Source organism: Lissotriton helveticus, chromosome 12 (genome assembly GCF_964261635.1).
Source record: "Lissotriton helveticus chromosome 12, aLisHel1.1, whole genome shotgun sequence".
NCBI classification, from domain to species: domain Eukaryota; kingdom Metazoa; phylum Chordata; class Amphibia; order Caudata; family Salamandridae; genus Lissotriton; species Lissotriton helveticus.
Window position 1 is genome coordinate 660,327,138 of NC_136073.1, and position 19,830 is coordinate 660,346,967.

General features: G+C 45.4%; 1 long non-coding RNA gene across 1 annotated transcript in view; it reads left to right on the forward strand.

Moving 5' to 3' along the window:
• The window catches only part of LOC144799532 (uncharacterized), a 66,456-nt gene that overhangs the window by 19,562 nt on the left and 27,064 nt on the right, over positions 1-19,830 (forward strand). Inside the window, exon 2 of the long non-coding RNA XR_013603830.1 lies at positions 12,291-12,362. This is a non-coding gene — a long non-coding RNA (uncharacterized LOC144799532). The remainder of the gene's footprint in view (positions 1-12,290; positions 12,363-19,830) is intronic.

Consider the following 19,830-nt stretch of genomic DNA (forward strand, 5'->3'; position numbering starts at 1 on the left):
CTCAGCGAGGGCTCAGGAGACAGGAGCTGAATCTGGTGTCCGGGCCCTTTTGAGGCCTAGAAACGGGGACTTTTCAATGAAATAAAGTGCACACTGAGAAACGTGGCAACGTAACTTTACATAGGCCTAATACTCGTAGCTTTCACGAGAACTGAAAACTGGCATACTAGAGATGGACACAACTGTAATTGCGTCTTTAATCAAACATGGGGAATACATATGCATATTAATCATGCACACATAACATAAGATGGGGGACACGTAGGGACACAGAACATGGCAAAATTTACTTTTCCACAGGTTTCCAGACCCAGTGCACGTTCGGAAACAGCTATCTGAGATGATAGTTCGTCCACTTTAGAGGTCAGATAAGTAATAATACTAGTCGTATATTTTGGAACCTTAGCCTTAGCTTCTTCCGTCACAGGAGTAACCAATTTTCTCTTACCCATGATGTTAAGGACGTGGCCCGTCCCGTCCCTGATCGTCCTTGGACGGCCTTAGACGGCCCGCCCTCTGCCCGGGCTCCGCCCGACGCCGTCCGCGCGCGTCCGCGACGATTTTGAGCACCTCCTGGTGCGCGGGACAGGAAGTGGTGGTGGTGTCCGGCCGCTAGGGATGCTGGGAACCGTAGTTCCTCCCCGCGGCAGCCGAGGTGGTAGATGGCGCCGTCGACGGGGATCACTAACGGCGTCAGGAGCCCAGCCCCAGCAGCAGCAAGCAGCAAGCAACAGCAGTGCCCAAGGGTGAGTGCGAACAACTTCTGCAAAGGTCCCCCCATGAGACCCTTGTTCAAACTTAAAGATCTAAGGGTGTCAGTGGTGCTGCCCTGAAATGGTTTGAGAGTTTTCCTTCTAATCGCACATTCCAGGTTTTTTCAAAGACTAATAACTCTAGTTCTCATGTCTCCCTCCACAGAGTGCCTCAGTGATCTATTTTAAGCCCATTGCTTTTTAACATTTACATTAGTCCCCTGGCAGCCATAGCAGAAGAAGCTGGGCTTACAATATATTCTTATGCAGATGACACACAACTTGTCTTCTCTCTATCTACAGACGATAAGCCTAAGGTGTTCTCTCTTCAAATAGGCCTTCAAAATATTGCCTAATGGATGCATTCCAATAAACTGAAGTTGAATGAAGGAAAATCGGAGCTTCTCATCCTTGGCGGTAGTAAAGATCTTTGGGGCCCACAGCACTGGCCACACCAAATGGGTCCCCTTCTTCAACCATCGCAATGTGTTCGCAACTTGGGCATCATTATTGACGACCAACTGTCTATGCGACAACAAGCAGTTAAGACCACTTCAATATGCTTTGCCATTTTGAAATTGCTGAGAAATATTCTATGGATGCTGCCGGATAGAGCTCAAAAGACGGTGGTCCAAGCCTTGATTGTGTCAAGATTGGACTATGGGAATGTCTTATACCTAGGGGCCAACAAGGATGTCATTCGCAGGCTGCAAGTGGTCCAAACCGCTGCAGCCAGACTCCAATACCGGCTTCCTAGAATGACCCCCATCACTAGGTCCCTTCGCGACTTACATTGGCTAAAGATCGAAAATCTCTCCAAATTTAAAGCACTCTGCTTCATTCACAGAATCAACGCCGGGAAGGCTCCCAGCTATCTTAGTGCTTTGGTTAAACAATACATCCCCACTTGTCACCTAGGCTCGTCCAAGCAGGCTAAATTTGTGACCGCTAGATTCAAACGGGCTCGGATGGGTGGTCGTTCTTTTGCTCAATTGGCCCCTGCATTGTGGAATTCATTACCACTCTTACTCTGCCATGAGCATAACTATGTCAGATTTCGGAAAGGCATCAAGACATGATTATTCAACCAGTAAGCTCCATTGACTACTCCTCTTCTTAGCATGTGTCCATAGGCGCCTGGAAACCTCCGGGTAGCTGTTGCACCATACAAGTTTAAATACAATAATAATAATAATAAGCGGTACCTGCCAATAGCCTTTCGTTAGATCAAGTGTGGTTATATATCGGGCTTCGCCTAATTTCGCGATGAGCTCATCGACTCTTGCTAAGGGGTATGAGTCAAATTTCGAGATAGCATTGATCACTCGGAAATAAATACAGAAACAAATGGAACCGGTTTCGGAACTATGACAATGGGGGAAGACCAGTTACTGCTGGAGGATTTTATGACTCCCAGGTGTAACATGTTCTCTAGCTCAGCAGCAACTGCCACTCTCCTAGCGGCTGGTATCCTGTAGGGGCATTGTTTTATTACTTTGTTTGGTGGGGTAACAATAGCATGTTCGACTATTGAGGTTTTTCCTGGAAGATCGGAAAAGATGGGGGAGAAGGACTCTAGGAGGGCCTGAAGGGACACCTTTTGTTCCTCTGTTAGATGTTCATTTATGGATAATTGAGTCACCGTTGAAGGAACAGGCTTGTGGTCAGACAAAACAAAGTGGGTATCTTTTGGAAGGGATGGCAACCATTTCTTTATTAGGTTGATATGGTATATCTGTGTTTTGGTTGAGGAGAGGCGTAGCCAGTAAGTAGAGAGGCCTATTGTTTCAATAATTTCATATGGTCCCTTCCATTCTGCCTGTTTATGGGATATAGAGGAAGGCAGAAGTAAGAGCACCCACTCATGGGCCTGTCTCTCGTGCCATCTCTTCCCTTTGTTGTAAGACAACTGCTGGCCTCTTGGGGCCTTTTCTAAGTTGTCGTGAGCAAAGTCTCTCAGTTTCTGTATGCGCTTTCTTAGGTTCTGGGTATATTCTAGAAGGTTTTGTTTATCTTCTTCTTTCTCTTGATCCCACGCTTCTCTTGTCATTTCTAGTAAGGTTCGTGGTTGTCTCCCATAAAGAAGTTCAAAGGGAGAACAACCTAAGCTTCTCTGAACCTGACTTCTAATAACAAAGTGTGCGATGGGTAGCAACATATCTGTGGTGATCTGTATTATGCAATACTTGTCATTACGCAATACTTGTTGGAACCCCACTATGTCACCAGTGGGTTCTTCATGTACTGTGCATTCTCCTCCTGTGTTCCCTGTTTGGCAGTTGCAGCTGCCCTTCCTGTCCTTCATGCTGGACGGCTCTCTTCTCTCTTGAATAAACTTACTAACTGCAGTTCCTGTCTCAGCCTCATCTCTACACTGACGACGAGGATGGTCAGCTGTTCCTCAGCTGTTGGATCCACTCACAGATCATCTTCAAACGAAACGGTTTGAACTCCTGAATTTTCCCCACATCTACAATCTACTTCATTGTGAGTACTTTTTTCCATATTACTCTCACCCGCCATCCTAGAGAGCCGTCGCAGCCACCCAACTTACTTCTACTTTTGCCTCATCCTGCGCTCCAACCAAACCTGCCTAGCGCACTTCATCACTCACTGTTCAACTGCCTCGCACCATCGACACGCCTCCCAGCACTACGTGTGACTTTTCCCCGTTACCTCCGTTGTCTGCCTCAGTGCCTGTGCCTTCCGACTCCTTTCCTACCACCTCCGAGTGCTGTCTGTGCCTTTGCCCGACACTGCGTTCGCCCTCGCCGCTTGTTCTTTCACTCTCAAGCTCCGCCACTGAATGATGACGTTGTGGAACTTCTCGTCCATTCAGCACTAGCACGCGACCTGCGAGACGCCCCTTGACAACGCGCATTTGGTTTCCCCAGCAACCAGAACTGCACGTTCGTTCTGCACCAGCACGCAAGACAGAATATCAGCGTCTCCCTAGAAACCGGCAAGACGCTTTTTGTGCCAGTTACGTCACAAGGGCTTCGTGTTCAATTCTTATCTCCATCATCTTTGTCTCATCGCACAACCGATGCACACAACTCTTGACACGCTGATGTGCACAGCTTTAAATATTTTTCTACGCTAACGTGCGCAATTCAAGTACACAGCTCAACCATTCTACAAAGAAGTTAACCAACTTTCTCACGCTGGTGTGCACTGCCTATTTCATGACCTGAACATATTTTCAGCATCTGCACACCAAAACATTTATTATCCACACGCTGATGCGCACAGCTACTGCAGGCATTTTATCTACACGCTGACGTGCACAGCTACCGCACGTATTTCACCAACACGCTGACGTGCACAGCTACCGCACGTATTTCATCTACACGCTGACGTGCACAGCTGCCACACGTATTTCATCTACATGCTGAAGTGCACAGTTACTGCACGCTTCTGAACTACCATATTTACAACAAAATTTTTTTTTCTTCTTTTTCTCTCTACTGTTGTTTTATTGTTCCTCTTTGTATTTTATTCCTTCAACCTAAAGGTAAAATAGAAGATCTCGCAATGCAAAATGTATCTCCTCCTGCACCCTTTCTTCAGACTCCTGGAGATCCTCCTCTAGAATGGAAACTTTGGTTGAGATCCTTTATGGCCTATTTAGGAGCAATTGATGGTCTTAGATACCGCGCAGAAAGAAAAAAAAGTTTAATGTATTATCATCTTGGCGTTGAGGGGCAAAATGTTTTTGACCATCTACCGGTCTATGTTCCACCTACTGGCGAAACTCCCGACGAATTTGAAATAGCCATAGCTAAGTTAGATAAGTATTTTGTTAAAACTAAAAACATGGTTGTACACCGTTACAAATTTTTCACTAGAGCTCAGAAACCTGAAGAAAGCATTGACACTTTTGTTACAGCCTTAAAAATTCTTGCGTCTAAATGCGAATTTGACAATTTCACTTCTCAACTTATCAGAGACCAGCTTGTTGCTCATTGCTCCTGCAAACAAATCCAAGGGAAACTTTTGTCCTGCAAAGATCCCTCTCTTGATAAAGCAATCGATATAGCCAAAAGTATCGAAACATCTTTAGAAGATTCCAAACAATTGGAAGTTTCTCTTTCCAATACCTCCATTTCTAGTGCTGTTTCCACCAAGGTGCCCTTTTCCATCAAGCCCCCTATTTCAACTCCTCATGACTCTCGTGGCTATTTCAAAAGAATGGGAAACACCAGTTTTAGAAGACCCTTCACTCCTAATAGACAATTTAATCAAAGTACTTTCTGTTATAGATGTGGTTCTTCTTATCATACTTCCAACTTTAAAAATTGTCCTGCTGCCAATCAACAATGCACCCAATGTGGGAAGAATGGTCATTTTTCTAGGGTCTGCATGAGAGGAAGAAGAGGTGATGTACGCAGCGTCATGTGTGAAAATGATTCCTTCCAAAACTCCAATTCCCTTGAGTTCCCTACCGAACATTCTGAATGTGATGTAACCAATCAGGAATATGTTGTTGTAGTAAAAGATAATGACACCATCAGCCGTACCTTTCTCGTCCCTGATCCTGAAGTGGATGCCACCATTGACTGTCACCATATCTCACTACTGGTAGACACCGGTGCTCGCATCACCATTATTTCCTATGATAAGTATTCCCATTTTTGGCAAAATAAATGTCTACTTCCTCCTGATGTCCTTTCAGTGGCCTTTAAAGGAAGCAGAATCAACCTTTTAGGTTATTTTTTAGCTGAAATTTCCATTTTTGGCAAGTCCATTAAGGGGAAAGTCTATGTTGCCAAACGTGGTATCAATGTTCTAGGACTTATACATCAGGCAGAATTTGGTGTCACCATTAAACCTGGCCTACCCAATCCTGTATTCATTGAAGGGTGCAATCTTTCTTCTCCTGCATCTTCCCCCATCTGCAACATTTTCAATAGTGAATTTTGGGAGCACAAATATAAAAAATTTTTTGAAGATCGCTTAGGTAAGATCACCAACTTCCAACACTTTATCAAGGTCAAAGATGGTGTTTCTCCAATCAAACACAAGCTAAGAAACGTTCCCCTCAGTATCAGAGAAGATTTGTCCAAACATCTTAAGTTGCTATGCGAACAAGAAATCATTGAAAAGGTAGAGTCTACATTATGGCTTTCTCCCATCGTTCTTACCAGAAAAAGGTCTGGCGATCTTAGGATGTGTGTGGACTTACGCAGTCTCAATGAAACTATCTGGGTCGATGGTTTTCCCCTCCCTCGCATTGAGGATCTGATAGCTAAAGTAGGCTTGTCTACTTGGTTCTCTAAACTTGATTTAAAGGCGGCTTACCACCAAATTGAATTACACCCACTCTCTCGACATCTCACCGCTTTTGTAACTCCTGATGGAGTTTTTCAGTTTCGTCGCCTCCCCTTTGGGTTGGCGTCTGCCGCCGCTGTTTTTCAGCGCATTATGTCTGAAATGTTTGAGGAACTCTCTAATGTTGTCGTCTTTCAGGATGACATCCTCATCTTCACCCAAACTGAACACGAACATAATCTAGTCATTGACCAAGTTTTCAACATCTTGGAAAAAAGAGGTGTCACCCTACAAAAGAGTAAATGTGTGTTCAAAACTAGAGAAGTAGAATACCTTGGTCATACCATCTCAGAATGTGGTATTAAGCCCAGACCAGGTCTAGTAAAGAGTATCATTGACGCCCCTGCTCCCTCTAACAAAGAGCAGCTCCTGTCCTTCCTCGGTCTCTGTGAGTTCTACTCCAAATTCATGAGAGACTACGCCAAAACCACTGAATGTTTTAGACTTTTACTCAAAAAAGGTGCCACCTTCAGCTGGTCTGATGAGTGTGAGAAAGGTTTCCAGCTCATCAAAGAACACATCACCAAAGCTCCTGCTCTTCAGCCCTTCAATGGCAACAGAGAAACCTTTGTTACTGTTGATGCCTGTGAGTATGGCCTAGGAGCTGTTCTTTCACAACTAGCCTTTGGTAAAGAATTTACTGTGGGGTTTGCCTCCAGGACTCTTCGTCCTGTCGAGCGCAAATATTCTGTTATTGAAAAAGAACTGCTGGCCTGCGCATGGAGTGTTGAAAAGTTTAAATCTTACTTATGGGGCAGACCATTTGTTCTTCAAACCGACCACCGACCTCTTGTCGACATCCTTTCCGGCAGAAATATCAAGCACACAACCGCACGATTGGCTAGACTCTCCACTAAACTTTTGGAATACAACTTCAAAGTTGTTTACATTCCTGGGAGCAAAAACAAACGTGCTGACTGTCTTTCCAGGTTACCCATACAAGAACCTAACGAAAATGAGTGGGAAACAGATATTGAAGAGTGTTTTGTGGCCAACATTTCACAAATTTCCATTTCCTTTGCTGAGAATGATTGGGTTAATGCTGTTGAGAATGATACCGTACTTAAGGATGTTGTCTCTTTCATACAGAAAGGTTGGCCCAAAGAAAAATCCCTTTCCCCTGAGCTTCAAATTTATTGGAAAATCAATTCCGAACTTTCCTTAGAAAGTGGCAAAATTGTTAGGGGCAATAAATTCATTCCTCCCTCTGTTTACCGAGATAAAATTATTGCCGATGCTCATTCTGGTCATCTGGGTGCCACTATCACCAAAAGAAATGTCAGGTCAAATTTCTGGTGGCCAAGAATGGATAATCAAATTGTAGATGCTGTCAAACTTTGCACACGCTGTAACACCAGCGACAAAGTCCTAGTTTTGGAAGGTGTTTGTGATTCTGTTGTTCCCCCACCCAGCAGAGCTTGGCAAAAAATTGGCCTGGATTTCCTGGGTCCATTCCATGTCCTTCCCAACACTTCCAAGTATTTCTTGGTCCTCGTCGATCATCTCTCCAGGTGGGTTGAGGTTGAACCTATCAACATCCCCAATTCAAAGAGTGTTATAGATTGCCTGACTAAAATTTTTCTGAGGGAGGGTTGTCCAGAAGAAATCCTTACCGACAATGGGGTTCAGTTTACTTCCATAGAAATGAGTGTCTTTTTGAACAACTGTTGCATCAAACACACTAGAACTCCCTTGTATCACCCCCAAAGCAATGGGAAAACCGAGAGGTTCAATAGAGTTATTGTTGAATGTGTGCAGGCCGCCTTCAATTCCAATAGCTGTATTTTCCAAGCTGTAAAAGATCTTGTATGGTCTTATAGAATTTCCCCTCATGTTGCTACTGGCTTCTCCCCCTTTGAGTTGATGAGAGGAAGGAAAGCTTCTTCCCAAGCTTTTCCCTTTTGGATGGTTAAAAGTCTCCACAAAGGTTGTGACTTGGAACTGGCATGGGATTGTGCCAACAAGAAATCTTCCAGTTCTCTTCCTTGTGACATGGAACATGTTAAGAGGTCTTTTCATAGTATTCATGCTGGTGACTGGGTTAAGATTAAGAACCCTGTCACTGTTAAAAAAGGTCTTTCAAAGTTCCTTGATTCCCAACAAGTTGTGGAAGTTCGCAAAAATGCTGTCAAATTGTCAAATGGAAATTGGTGGAGCACCTCCCGCGTTGCCAGAGATCCCTCTCGTGCTTCTCGTGCAACTGTTCCTACCCCCAATATCCAAGTTGACAATGGTTTAAAGAAAAGCACCAGATTGATTGTTAAACCCAACAGATTTCGCGACTATGTATGATTTACCATTTATTGTAGCTTTATCTTGTTTTTTTTAAGAAAGGGGGGAGGTGTGTGGTGATCTGTATTATGCAATACTTGTCATTACGCAATACTTGTTGGAACCCCACTATGTCACCAGTGGGTTCTTCATGTACTGTGCATTCTCCTCCTGTGTTCCCTGTTTGGCAGTTGCAGCTGCCCTTCCTGTCCTTCATGCTGGACGGCTCTCTTCTCTCTTCTCTCTTGAATAAACTTACTAACTGCAGTTCCTGTCTCAGCCTCATCTCTACAATATCCCACTCTCTCCCCTCAGTGGTTAACATTTTTTTCAAGGTTAAATTTAAGGTGGTATTGTATCGCTCACACAGACCATCCATTTGAGGGTGATAGGCTGAGGTTCTAATTTGAGTAATATTCAAGGTTTTACAAACTTGTTTCAATAAACGAGAGATAAAGGGGGTACCCTGGTCTGTCAAAATCTCTCGGGGAAACTCTACCCTCAAAAACAATTCGAGCAGTTTTTCGCTAATGTTTTTCGTGTTTGGTGTTCGCAGGGGAAAAGCTTCCGGGTATCGGGTTGCATAGTTGACAATAACCAGTATATAGATATATCCTTTTTTTGATTTTGGGAGAGGACCTACTAAGTCCATACTTATCCTCTCAAAAGGGTTATCGATAATTTGTAGGCGTTGCAAGGGGACAGGAGGGGGTCTATAGGGGTTCTTCTTCTAACATATTTCACACTCCCTGCAGTATTTGTCTACATTAGCGTATATCCTGGGCCAATAAAAATATCTCAACACGATCTGAGTTGTTTTTTCCGGCCCACTATGACCTGCTAGGAGGTGTGAATGGGCAAAAAATAATATTTGTTCACAGAATCTCTGGGGAACCGCTAGCTGTGGAGGTTCGTCTTGTTTTCCTATCCGGTATAATAGATCCTTTTTGACAATGAATGAGGGGAACGAGGGTGGTATTGCTGGGTTCTTGGCTTGTTGCCAGGCTTTCTAGAGGGTTGGGTCTGAGCATATTAAAATGACTGGTCTGAAAGTCAGGGGGATTGTGTGAGCAGAGTATTAGGGGGTGTAGGAGTCTCCCTCAGTGTTTTTTTAAGTAAGGAGATGAATTCTGCGTTGTCTGTGCCCAAAATGAGTTGTTCAGGCAAGTTGTCCAACACTCTCACCCTAACTAGAAGAGAATTGGCATTGGGTAGCTTGACGGGGGCTTCGGCTATTGGATATATTCTGATGTCCCCATGAACACAGCGGATGGGGGTCTTTTTCTCCAGGCAGATCTGAAAGTCTTTCACCGACGTGCTCTGAACAACGGACTGCCTACAACCCGAATCCAATAAAGCAGTTACATTCTTTCCATTGAGTATGAGACTTACATAGAAGCCGGAACCCATTTCTTCCGTGTAGAGGATGGTTTTGGGTATACAACTGACATCCATCGGCTCTTCCGTTGACTTCTTTTAGGGACATATTCTGGCTATATGACCCTATTCCCCGCACTCATAGAATTGTGGTCCCTTGAATAGAACAGTGTCATGCCCCAAGCCCCCTCCTAGTGCGCTAGCCCTTTAAACATGCACTATATAGGTGTCCTTAACCCAGGGAGCGACGCTTCACGTTCTTGCGTCTAGCTCCGTTGGGTTCGTTCCTGTGCCTGACTTCCTGTGCCTGACTTCCGGTTTCTCTTCGTCTTGGTGTTTGTCCGTTGTGAGAGTTCCTCGGCTCTGTTGGTTCGTTCTGAGCCTGTCCCGGCCGTCGCTCTCATATGCACAGTGCCTCTCCACCGCGCTTGTGTGCATTCGACACGTCCAGTGTCGCTTCTCATTTAGGCTGCTTTGCAGTATTCTATTGTCTCGCCCGGCGGCCGGGTTTAACTCCGCCATCCGGCGAGATTTCCTTTCCTTACCCTCTGCCTCATTGCAGCTCCGCTTGTCAGCCGGGCTTTGCTCCGCTGACGAGCCGGGCATCCTCCCTCTGCTTTTGGCCTCATTTGTGTTCCGCTCCGCTTGTCAGCCGGGTTTGGCTCCGCTGACGGGCCGGGCACACACTCTCCCTCCCTTTGTCTTGCCTCACCGGGTTGCTCCGCTGCCAGCCGGGTTTTGCTCCGCTGGCGGCTGGGTTGTTTACCGGTGAGCTGAACTTAGTTAGTTAGGTCTTTTCCTTTTCCCTGCTCTTACCTAATTCACATTGGGGTTATTCAGTTCTGGTGTTTTATCACCTCCTTTGGACTTGATTTCTTGCGTGGACCAGTGAGGAGTGGGATACAGATACATGTTCCAGAAATACGGTAACAGCGCATTCCCGCGCTGCATATTATATTGTTATAAGTGATACTGTATTTTGGTTTTGACTCCTTGTTTTGATCATTATAGATGTTGTTCTCACCATCAAGAATACTAACAATCGAATGCTTGTAATCAGAGTATCTTTTGGGGTGTGCTTCGAGGCTGTTAAGACAAAAGAGCAGAGTGAGCAGGATATATTGTTAGTCACTCACTACACAAGTATACATTGGGTCCGTAGACTTATAAGGGTATTGTCTTCTTCACTGCAGCTCCAGTTATATCCCTTTCCAGAGGTTTTCCCATATTCATTCAGGGACAGCAACATACAAACATCTAGGTATGTAAGGTTATGTCATATACTTGGGAATGTGATTGTCCTCTTCAGATTGAAGAATATAACTCTTTGCATTGCAGTCTCTCCTGATTACCAAGTCCACACGAAGGTTGAGACGACCAGTCTGAAGACCCTCAACACCCACTTGTTACCCCAACCTTTCCTTGTTTTGTTTCCCTGTTTTCCCCTGGCTTGCCTCCTGTGCTCTAGTGCTTGATAGAGTGGGAAGGCAGCAGGGGAAGGCTGTGGATTGAACTTCGGATTCCTGACGCTCCTGCAGAATCTTCGTGTATCCTTTACAAACAGCATCACTTTTAGAGGGCTTGTCTTTCAGAGACTCCTGGGATGGCCTAAGGGTTTTCTTATCATTCGTATGCGTCCTGTGGCATATCGTGTGAACCTATCGGGTTCAAAAGCTAGTGTCTTTGGTTGGGCCAGAGCAAAGGATGCGGCCATCTCTATGGCATGGTCCACAGAGAGATGTGGCTGTTGACGTAACCACCTTTGAGTAGGTGTTGATAAGGCCTCAAGGAACTGCTCCAGATAAATGAGAGCCATTATTTGTTCCTTGCTATTCTCTTGGGGTCTTAACCATTTATCCGCTGCCTCCTTTAACTTAAAAAATAATGTCTTAGGGGTATCCCCAGGGTTACCTCGTTCCTTCCTGAATCTTGCCCGGTATGCCAAAGGATCTATTCCCAAGTGGTCTAGTATGATGGTCTTGACGTCCTTAAAGGGAGTGTTTCTTGTGGAATTAGCCAATTGGTATGCAGCTTGGGCCTCCCCCGTCAGCAACAGGGCTAAAAAGAAAGGCCATTTCCCCTCTGGCCATCCGTAGGCTTGGGCAGCTCTTTCAAAGTCCATAAAGAAGGCATCTAGGTCCTCCCCGGTTGATACTTCTAGAGGGTTATATGAGGGTGCCCTACATGTACCCCTTGGTGGCTCTGTGGGCTCATGGGCACATGCGTTTGACTTCCAGCAACCTTTTGTATGCATTCAACCTGCTGGGTGAGCGATGCCTTGAACATCTCTCTGTCCTCTTGGGCCGTGGTCATCTGTCTCTCGTTGGCCCATTCCAATTTTTCCTGACCACAAATCAATTGTTGTATTAGGCTTTCCATTATCTCGGACTAATGGACTGATGCCCGCATGCTCCACCAATTTTGTAACACTGTGTAGAAGTAGCGTGGTCAAGGAAAGGCTCACTGTACTCAGTACTTGATTTTGAATGTGCTTTATTATTGACAGCACAGGAAATCACAATAATTGTTCGTCTCTTTCTTGTGTTCCTCTTCTTACAGGGTCTTTCACTTCTGATCCTGCTGTTGAGCCTAGTTCGCTGTTGTCCCTCGCACAGAAGGACAAAGGCTCAGGTAAGTGTCTTTATTTGTACTTTACTTAGGGGGGAAGGTGTGAGGGATAAATGACAGTTACGAAAAACGTGAAGGGAAGGGGTGGGGTTTGGAGCAATCAAAAAAAGAATATAAAGAAAGTCTGCTCCTTTTGGATTTTCTTCCTTCTCACTAATTTTCATTTTTCTTTTTGCCGTCCCTTTTACCCCTCAACCTCCTCTCACGTCCCTCTGTGTCTCAGCCCCTTTCCAAATGCCCATAAACGTCCATGCACCTGGAAGAGCCACGTCCCTCTAGGGCCGTGGCGTGGTGATTCCGCGGTTGCAGTCTGGTCTCTCTCTGCTTCGGCTTTTTTTTCTCCTACGGGTGCGGGCGTTCCGCTTGCCATCAGGCTGCGACCTTTCCTGGGCTCCAGTTCTACCTTCTCAAGGGCTGTTGGGTCTTCTTCTTTTGTTTGGTCTTTCTTGCTTGTTTCTTCCTTTTGTGATTCCGTCCCGCACACACAGGGCCGGACTGAGAACCAAAACCGGCAAACCCTAGCAAACTCGGCCAGCCCCCTGGGGGTGCAACCGGGCTCTTTGCCGGGGCCGGTTTTCGGCCGATTTTGTTACAGGGACGATTTTGCAGCTATGCTGCAAAAACGGCCCTGTAACAAAAACGGCCCCCACCTTTGTGGCGCACCAGGGGATTTCCCGGTGCCCGCAACGGCCAGTCCGGGCCTGCGCACACAGCTGATACAGCCACCGACCGACCCAACGCGCTGTCCGCCCCACCTTCTTGAATCGTGTTGTAGTCCCTGACGTCCGCCCTCAGCTCCGTCTTAAAGAGGCTGCCTGCTGTTTCCCCTTTCTCCAGTGCTTAATTTGAGCAGGTGCTTTCAGGTGCTCAGCACCAGCACTTCTTTCACAGGGCCGGGGCTACGATTTCTGGTCCTGCAGGTGGTGGACTCAATATTAATTGCCAAATTTAAAATAAAAGAACCACATACCTTGCATGGTGACGGGCTGGTATGTTTTCATAGGCAGGCATACATCTGTTCCGGCAGGCATGATTGTGTATCATCACTTTAGTGATGATGTCGTCAAGCCTGTCATGAATCCAAGAAGTCATCATTAACGAATGGCTTGCATTTTATTCCTGGAGTCTACTGTTCCCTGCCACTGCCTAAGACTAAGCCTCCCATTGACTAATTGTAGTGGGGGCCTGCATCCCTGCATTGCTTCTATCCTCAACTTGCTTGATGTGGCGGTGGCCCACCACAGCTTTTGTGCACTATGGAGTCACCTGGAGTTTCTGTGCGCTGCCTCCAAGCATGCTAATTACAGGCAAAACTAGCAGTGACATGACCTGCTGTGCTCAAGCAGCCTCCTGACCTGCAACAAACCTAGTCAGACCGCACTGATTAATATGTTCAAAAAAAGCATTTTCATTTGGTGTACATTTTGTTTTTGCACTCATCTGTCGGTGTAGGTAAAGAAGTAAAACGCATGTCTTAGGGGACAGACAGCAGAGCATGGTTACAGGATAGAGACTGAGGCAGTGCGGGTGTTGAAAGATGGGTACACCGGAGGTAGAAGTGGGCTTCAGCCTCCTTGGCAGCATTTTCAGCCCCTGCACTTCATTTTTTACAAATTAAGCGGCCAGGTGGAAAAAGGGGACTGTGAATACAGGAGGGGAGAGATGTATTAAGGGATGACATCGCATTCCTTCTCCTCTATCCCACCATCTAATACAGGAGCTATCTGACAGCATGACATGTTATGTTGGGCTGGGTGACTACTGTTCAATCCTCTTCTGTCTCAGTGGACTTACCATGACATCATGACATGACATGACATGATAGCAGCTACAAACTTTCAGACATACTTCATTACAGTGACACAAAAGGAAGTACGTAGACAAAAGGAGTAGGCAAAGGAGAACAAACAACACATTCAGTTTCACACCCGGCCTTCCTTCAGCCAGCTACGTCTGTTCATTAAAGCAGAGAGGGATACACAATGGTAAAACGCCAGGTCGGTTTCTACGAGTTCACCATAGGGCATTCACAAGTGAGAAAGATATAGAAAATAGGCTAAAGGTGCTGGTACTGCCCTCCTTATACAGCCGGAGGAAAGAAGACAGAAAATTGAGAAAGAAGACAGTATTTGAATCCCCTTGTAGAGTACCATTCAGGGTTTTAGTCCGGTAGTGGGGAACTTTGCATACAATCCGTCCATACACATTAAATACAAACTAGAGGAATGCTATCCCTGCACTGTGTTCTATAGTGCACTATACCCAAGGGTTTAGTCTCAGGAGAGAAATAGTGGGAACAGCAGAAGAACAATGGGGATGTCAAGTGTGATGAGTAGTACAACACAGGCGTAGGGTAACGTACAATACACAGTAAACGCCAGGCGGTCTGTTGGGCAGTCTGTCATTGTGTATTCACATAGCATTGTGACATTTTATAATAACATTTGTTCGGAGGCGGTTGGTAATCACTCATTTCAGATCCAGCAGCATATAAAAAGTCAATTGCAAAATGCAATGTGTCTCAATTGATCTGAAAACACCATGTAACAATAAAAAAGCACATCAGAAATAACAATACCTAAAATAAATGCAGAGAATACAATATCTGTTGTGAGTAGGTGGGCACCGATTCACATCTGGAGACCTCCCCTGGTGTCCAGCAGGAGGCAGTGTATCAGAGCCGACCGCCCTCTGGCTACACTGAAGTTGGGCTGCCAGCACTGACACCAGGGTTAACAGAATTCACCGGCCAGTGTCTATTTCCTTGTTGCAACAAAGAAGGAGCACTGCCTGCTACCACCCCAACAATATCGTTCAGCACTTAACACCTGTGCCAACCAAGGGTAGTGACCATCGCTATGACCCTTGACCCAGGGAGCAATACCAGCAACAACCTTAAAACTGGAGCAATACCTGCTACGACCCTAACCTGGGGAGCAATACCTGCTACAACCCTAAAACGGGGAGCAATACCTGCTACAACCCTAACCCGGGGAGCAATACCTGCTACAACCCTATAACAGGGAGCAATACCTGCTACAACCCTAACCTGGGGAGCAATACCTGCTACAACCCTAACCTGGGGAGCAATGCCTCCTGCTGTACTAACCTAGAAGGGTCCCATATGGGAATGCCCACCTCTATGCTACTCATGGGATGAAGTATTTGCCCCCTTGCGGAGGAGTCTCCACTCGCAAGATGGGGAACTGCACAAATTCACCCTCACTAGCCCACTGTCAGAGTTACTGCATGCAAGGGGAGAGGTGAAAGCACGCACTCTCTGGTACCCAGGGTTGAATGCGGTAGCTCAGCAGCTAAAATCCAAATGCAAACGAACATAAGTGAATAGTGGAGAGCATGATACTCAGACAGCATAGCCGGAGAGAGCAGCATAGTTAGTGTAAAACCAATTGGTCCTGTGACCCAAGACTGGACACCAGTCCCCCAGTCATCACCACAGCAGACAGAAAGAGAGAGCGAGAGAGAGAGAGAGAGCGCGAGAGAGCATGTTGTCAGACAGCCTATTTATAGTGAACAAAAGAAACACAGATGATGGACGGAATGCAGAGCAAATCAAACATTCACCCTTTAGTCAAGAGATCTGGGTTAAATCCATTGTTCTTTTGCTCACCATGTCAGTCCAGTTTAGACCCAGCCATATGCAAATCAGTCTTGACCCTGTTCCTCATGGGAACAGTCCAACCCGAACTACTAACAAGGTCCTACCTGAACTGGAAACAAGCATCCTGGGACCGGTTTCGGGGTATCACTCCTCAACAGCCAGGCTAGCTTGAATCCAGTGGTACAGTGAGCCCGGGACCCACTCTGGGCATACTCGGTACACTTAGGGTGAGAAAGGAAAAGAAACGCAGATGATGGATGGAATGCTGAGCAAATCAAACATTCACACCCAGTCAAGAGATCTGCGTTAAATCTATCATTCTTTTGCTCACCATGCCACCCCAGTTTGGACCCAGACATATGCAAATCAGTCTTGACCCTGTTTCTCATGGGAACAGTCCAGCCCAAACTGCCAAGCCAGGTTCTCCAAACTGGGGTGGCATAGTTAGCAAAGACCAATGGATTTAACCCAGATCTCTTGACTGGGGGTGAATGTATGATTTATTCAGCATTCTGTCCATAATTTGTTTGAGCAGCACTTTTCGCCCAAAGTGGGATGGGTATGCCCAGTTGTGGGTCCCTTGCTCACTGTGCCACAGGATTCAAGCTAGCCTGGCTGATAACCCAAAACCAGTCCCAGGTTGCTTCTTGCCGGTCTAGGGAGGACCTGGCTTGGCAGTTTGGGCTGGACTGTTCCCATGAGGAACAGGGTCAAAACTGATTGGCATTTGGCTGGGTTCAAACTAGGGTGGCGAAGCGAGCAAAAGAACTATGGATTCAACCCAGATCTTTCGACTGAGGGTGAGTGTCTGAAAAATGTCAGTGCTCCGTTCATCATTATCCTGTGTTTGCTTTGTTTTCCCAAAGTTGGCAGGGTATGCCCAGACATGGGTCCCTTGCTCACTTTACCACTGGATTCAAGCTAGCCTGGTTGATGAGGGGTGTTACCTCGAAACCGGTCCCAGGATGCTTGTTTCCTGTTCAGGGAAGACCTGGCTTAGCAGTTCGGGCTGGACTGTTCCCAGGAGGCACAGGGTCAAGACTGATTTGCATATAGCCATGTCTGAACTGGGGTGGCAGAGTGGGCTAAAGAACGGTAATGGATCAAACCCAGATCTTTTGACTGGGTGTGAGTGTTTGATTGGTTCACATGCTCCGTCCATCACCAACCCCTTTTGTACCGCTTTTGGCCGCCATAAGTGTGGCAGGGTATGCTCAGACGTGAGTCCCTTGCTCACTTTGCCACTGGATTCAAGCAAGCCGGGCTGAAGATGGCTGGAATGCCAGAAACCGGTCCTCGGAAGCTTGTTTCCGGTCCAGGGAAGACATGGCTTGGCAGTTCGGGCTGGACTGTTCCCATGAGGCACAGGGTCAAGACTGATTTGCATGGAGCGGGGTATGTACTGGGGTGGGGAAGTGAGCTAAAGAACGATGATGGATTCAACCCAGATCTGTGACTGGGGGTGAGTGTCTGAGAACTTTCAGTGCTCCGGCCATCATCTACTTGTGCTAACATGTAGCAGACAGCAAAATAGTATGTACTCTTTCCATTGCAGAGGATGAACCCTTACCTCCTAGTCAGCACCCTGTCCCAGACATCACGGTTGATGGCGATGATGATAAAAGCCTACCACAATAAACATTAGAAGAAGCCCCCCCAGTACTAATAACATCGAACTAGTCCCACACAGACCATGTCACAAATAAATCAAGGTTTTTTTGATATTTTATTAGCAAAAAATATATATATCCTTATTTCATATATTCAGTAATCAAAATGTTTGTTCTTTTTCAATAAATGTAATATACATAAAATTCATACACTTACAATTGAATCACATCCACATCAAATTTATAAAAATCCAAACATAGACGAAGCATTGAGAAATTGAGGTACATTTCTCAACAATTACAAAAAAATACACAAAATTAATATATACATACAATAACCACAAACAATCAGAAAAAATACAATACAAGAGCAAAACAGACATCATAAACATACAGAACCACAGCACAATGTGCCGACGCGCGTTTCGGAGTTTTCTTGTACCATCCTTCTTCAGGGCGCTGATGGTATATAGACAAATATAATTAGGCCTGATACATTTATTTTCTTTTTACAAGGCAAAAGGAATTTGAAAATACTAGCTTCGTCAATCCAGTTCGCTGGATATGAGTAACAATCCAATAGTAAGAATCCAGCTCACACGACCTTCTATTAACTGGGAGTATAAAAATGATGCTACCCTCATGCGGGATGCCGAGTCCTAATCTATGAGCCAAAAAGGTCTCTATTGATGAAGGGCCAAACAGTATCTGAGGGGGTAGCCTCTTAAAGAATTTTCCAAAAAGTCCAATGGAACTGCCAGTTCAATCAATCTCGGCGTCACAGTAGAGGAGTAATGTATCCGTCGAGTAACAAAAATAGATAGCGTCATCTACTGCATAAATTCAACAAATGTAGATTGCCGAAAAGAGCTGGATTCTTACTATTAGATTGTTACTCATATCCAGCGAATTGGATTGACGAAGCTAGTATTTTCAAATTCCTTTTGCCTTGTAAAAAGAAAATAAATGTATCAGGCCTAATTATATTTGTCTATATACAATCAGCGCCCTGAAGAAGGATGGTACATGAAAACTCCGAAACGCGCGTCGGCGCATTGTGCTGTGGTTCTGTATGTTTATTATGTCTGTTTTGCTCTTGTGTATTGTAATTTTTCTGATTGTTTGTGGTTATTGTATGTATATATTAATTTTTTGTATTTTTTTGTACTTGTTGAGACATGTACCTCAATTTCTCATTGCTTCGTCTATGTTTGGATTTTTATAAATTTGATCTGGATGTGAGTCAATTGTAAGTGTATGAATTTTATGTATATTATATTTATTGAAAAAGAATACAAATATTGATTACTGAATATATGAAATAAGGATATATATATTTTTTGCTTATAAAATATAAAAAAACAGGATTTATTTGTGACACGGTCTGTGTGGGACTAGTTCGATGTTATTAGTACTGGGGGGGCTTCTTCTAATGTTTATTGTGTTGCTGTTTGCCTGATTTTGCCCCCTGAGAATTGTTTACCAGGGTCCCTCTACTGTTTTTTATGATAAAAGCCTACCAACCATCAACCACAACACCCTCCAAGAGCTCCTGGACTCCATTGGAACACCATCTCCGGATCCAGGAAGGGTCAGTGGTGTCATGGCATATCCATATAGCCTACCAAACAACCAACAGGCACCATCTACCACCACAACCACACCCCTGGACTCCCAGGACCCACAGATCACCTTCTAACAGACTGTGGTAGGAGTCGAGTGGGAGTTGGCAGAACAGTTGCGGGCGGGGATGGAGACCCTAGCAGCCACAGCTTCTGCCCCTGATGTGCCTGTGTATCCCTTCCCTGCTGCATGCACACCACCCTCATGGGAGACACTACACATATCAGAGGAGGAAGATGTGGACATTACATCTTTTCAAAGAAAAAGTATGCAGTAGCATTCATCTGTGTCAAATGTCCAGTTACTGCTTAGCCCTGTGCTCACCAACATGTCTGGGAACATCTGCTGTCACTGTCCTCATCTTGGCTTTGCCCTGGTCATCACCTTGGATAATTTTGGGCTGCCAATGGGACCTATCCTCCCCAACGAAACTGCGGTCATTCTTCTGATTGATAATTTCCAAATCCTCAACATGTCCCATGACATGTTCCCCACGATGACTCTGTCTGGACATCCACTGGCTCCATTCATCCTTTGGGGTTGTCATCCTGTGAATTGTCCCTGTGTAACCCAATGAATTGTACATGTAAATAAATGCACTTTTAATTGCCAGCTG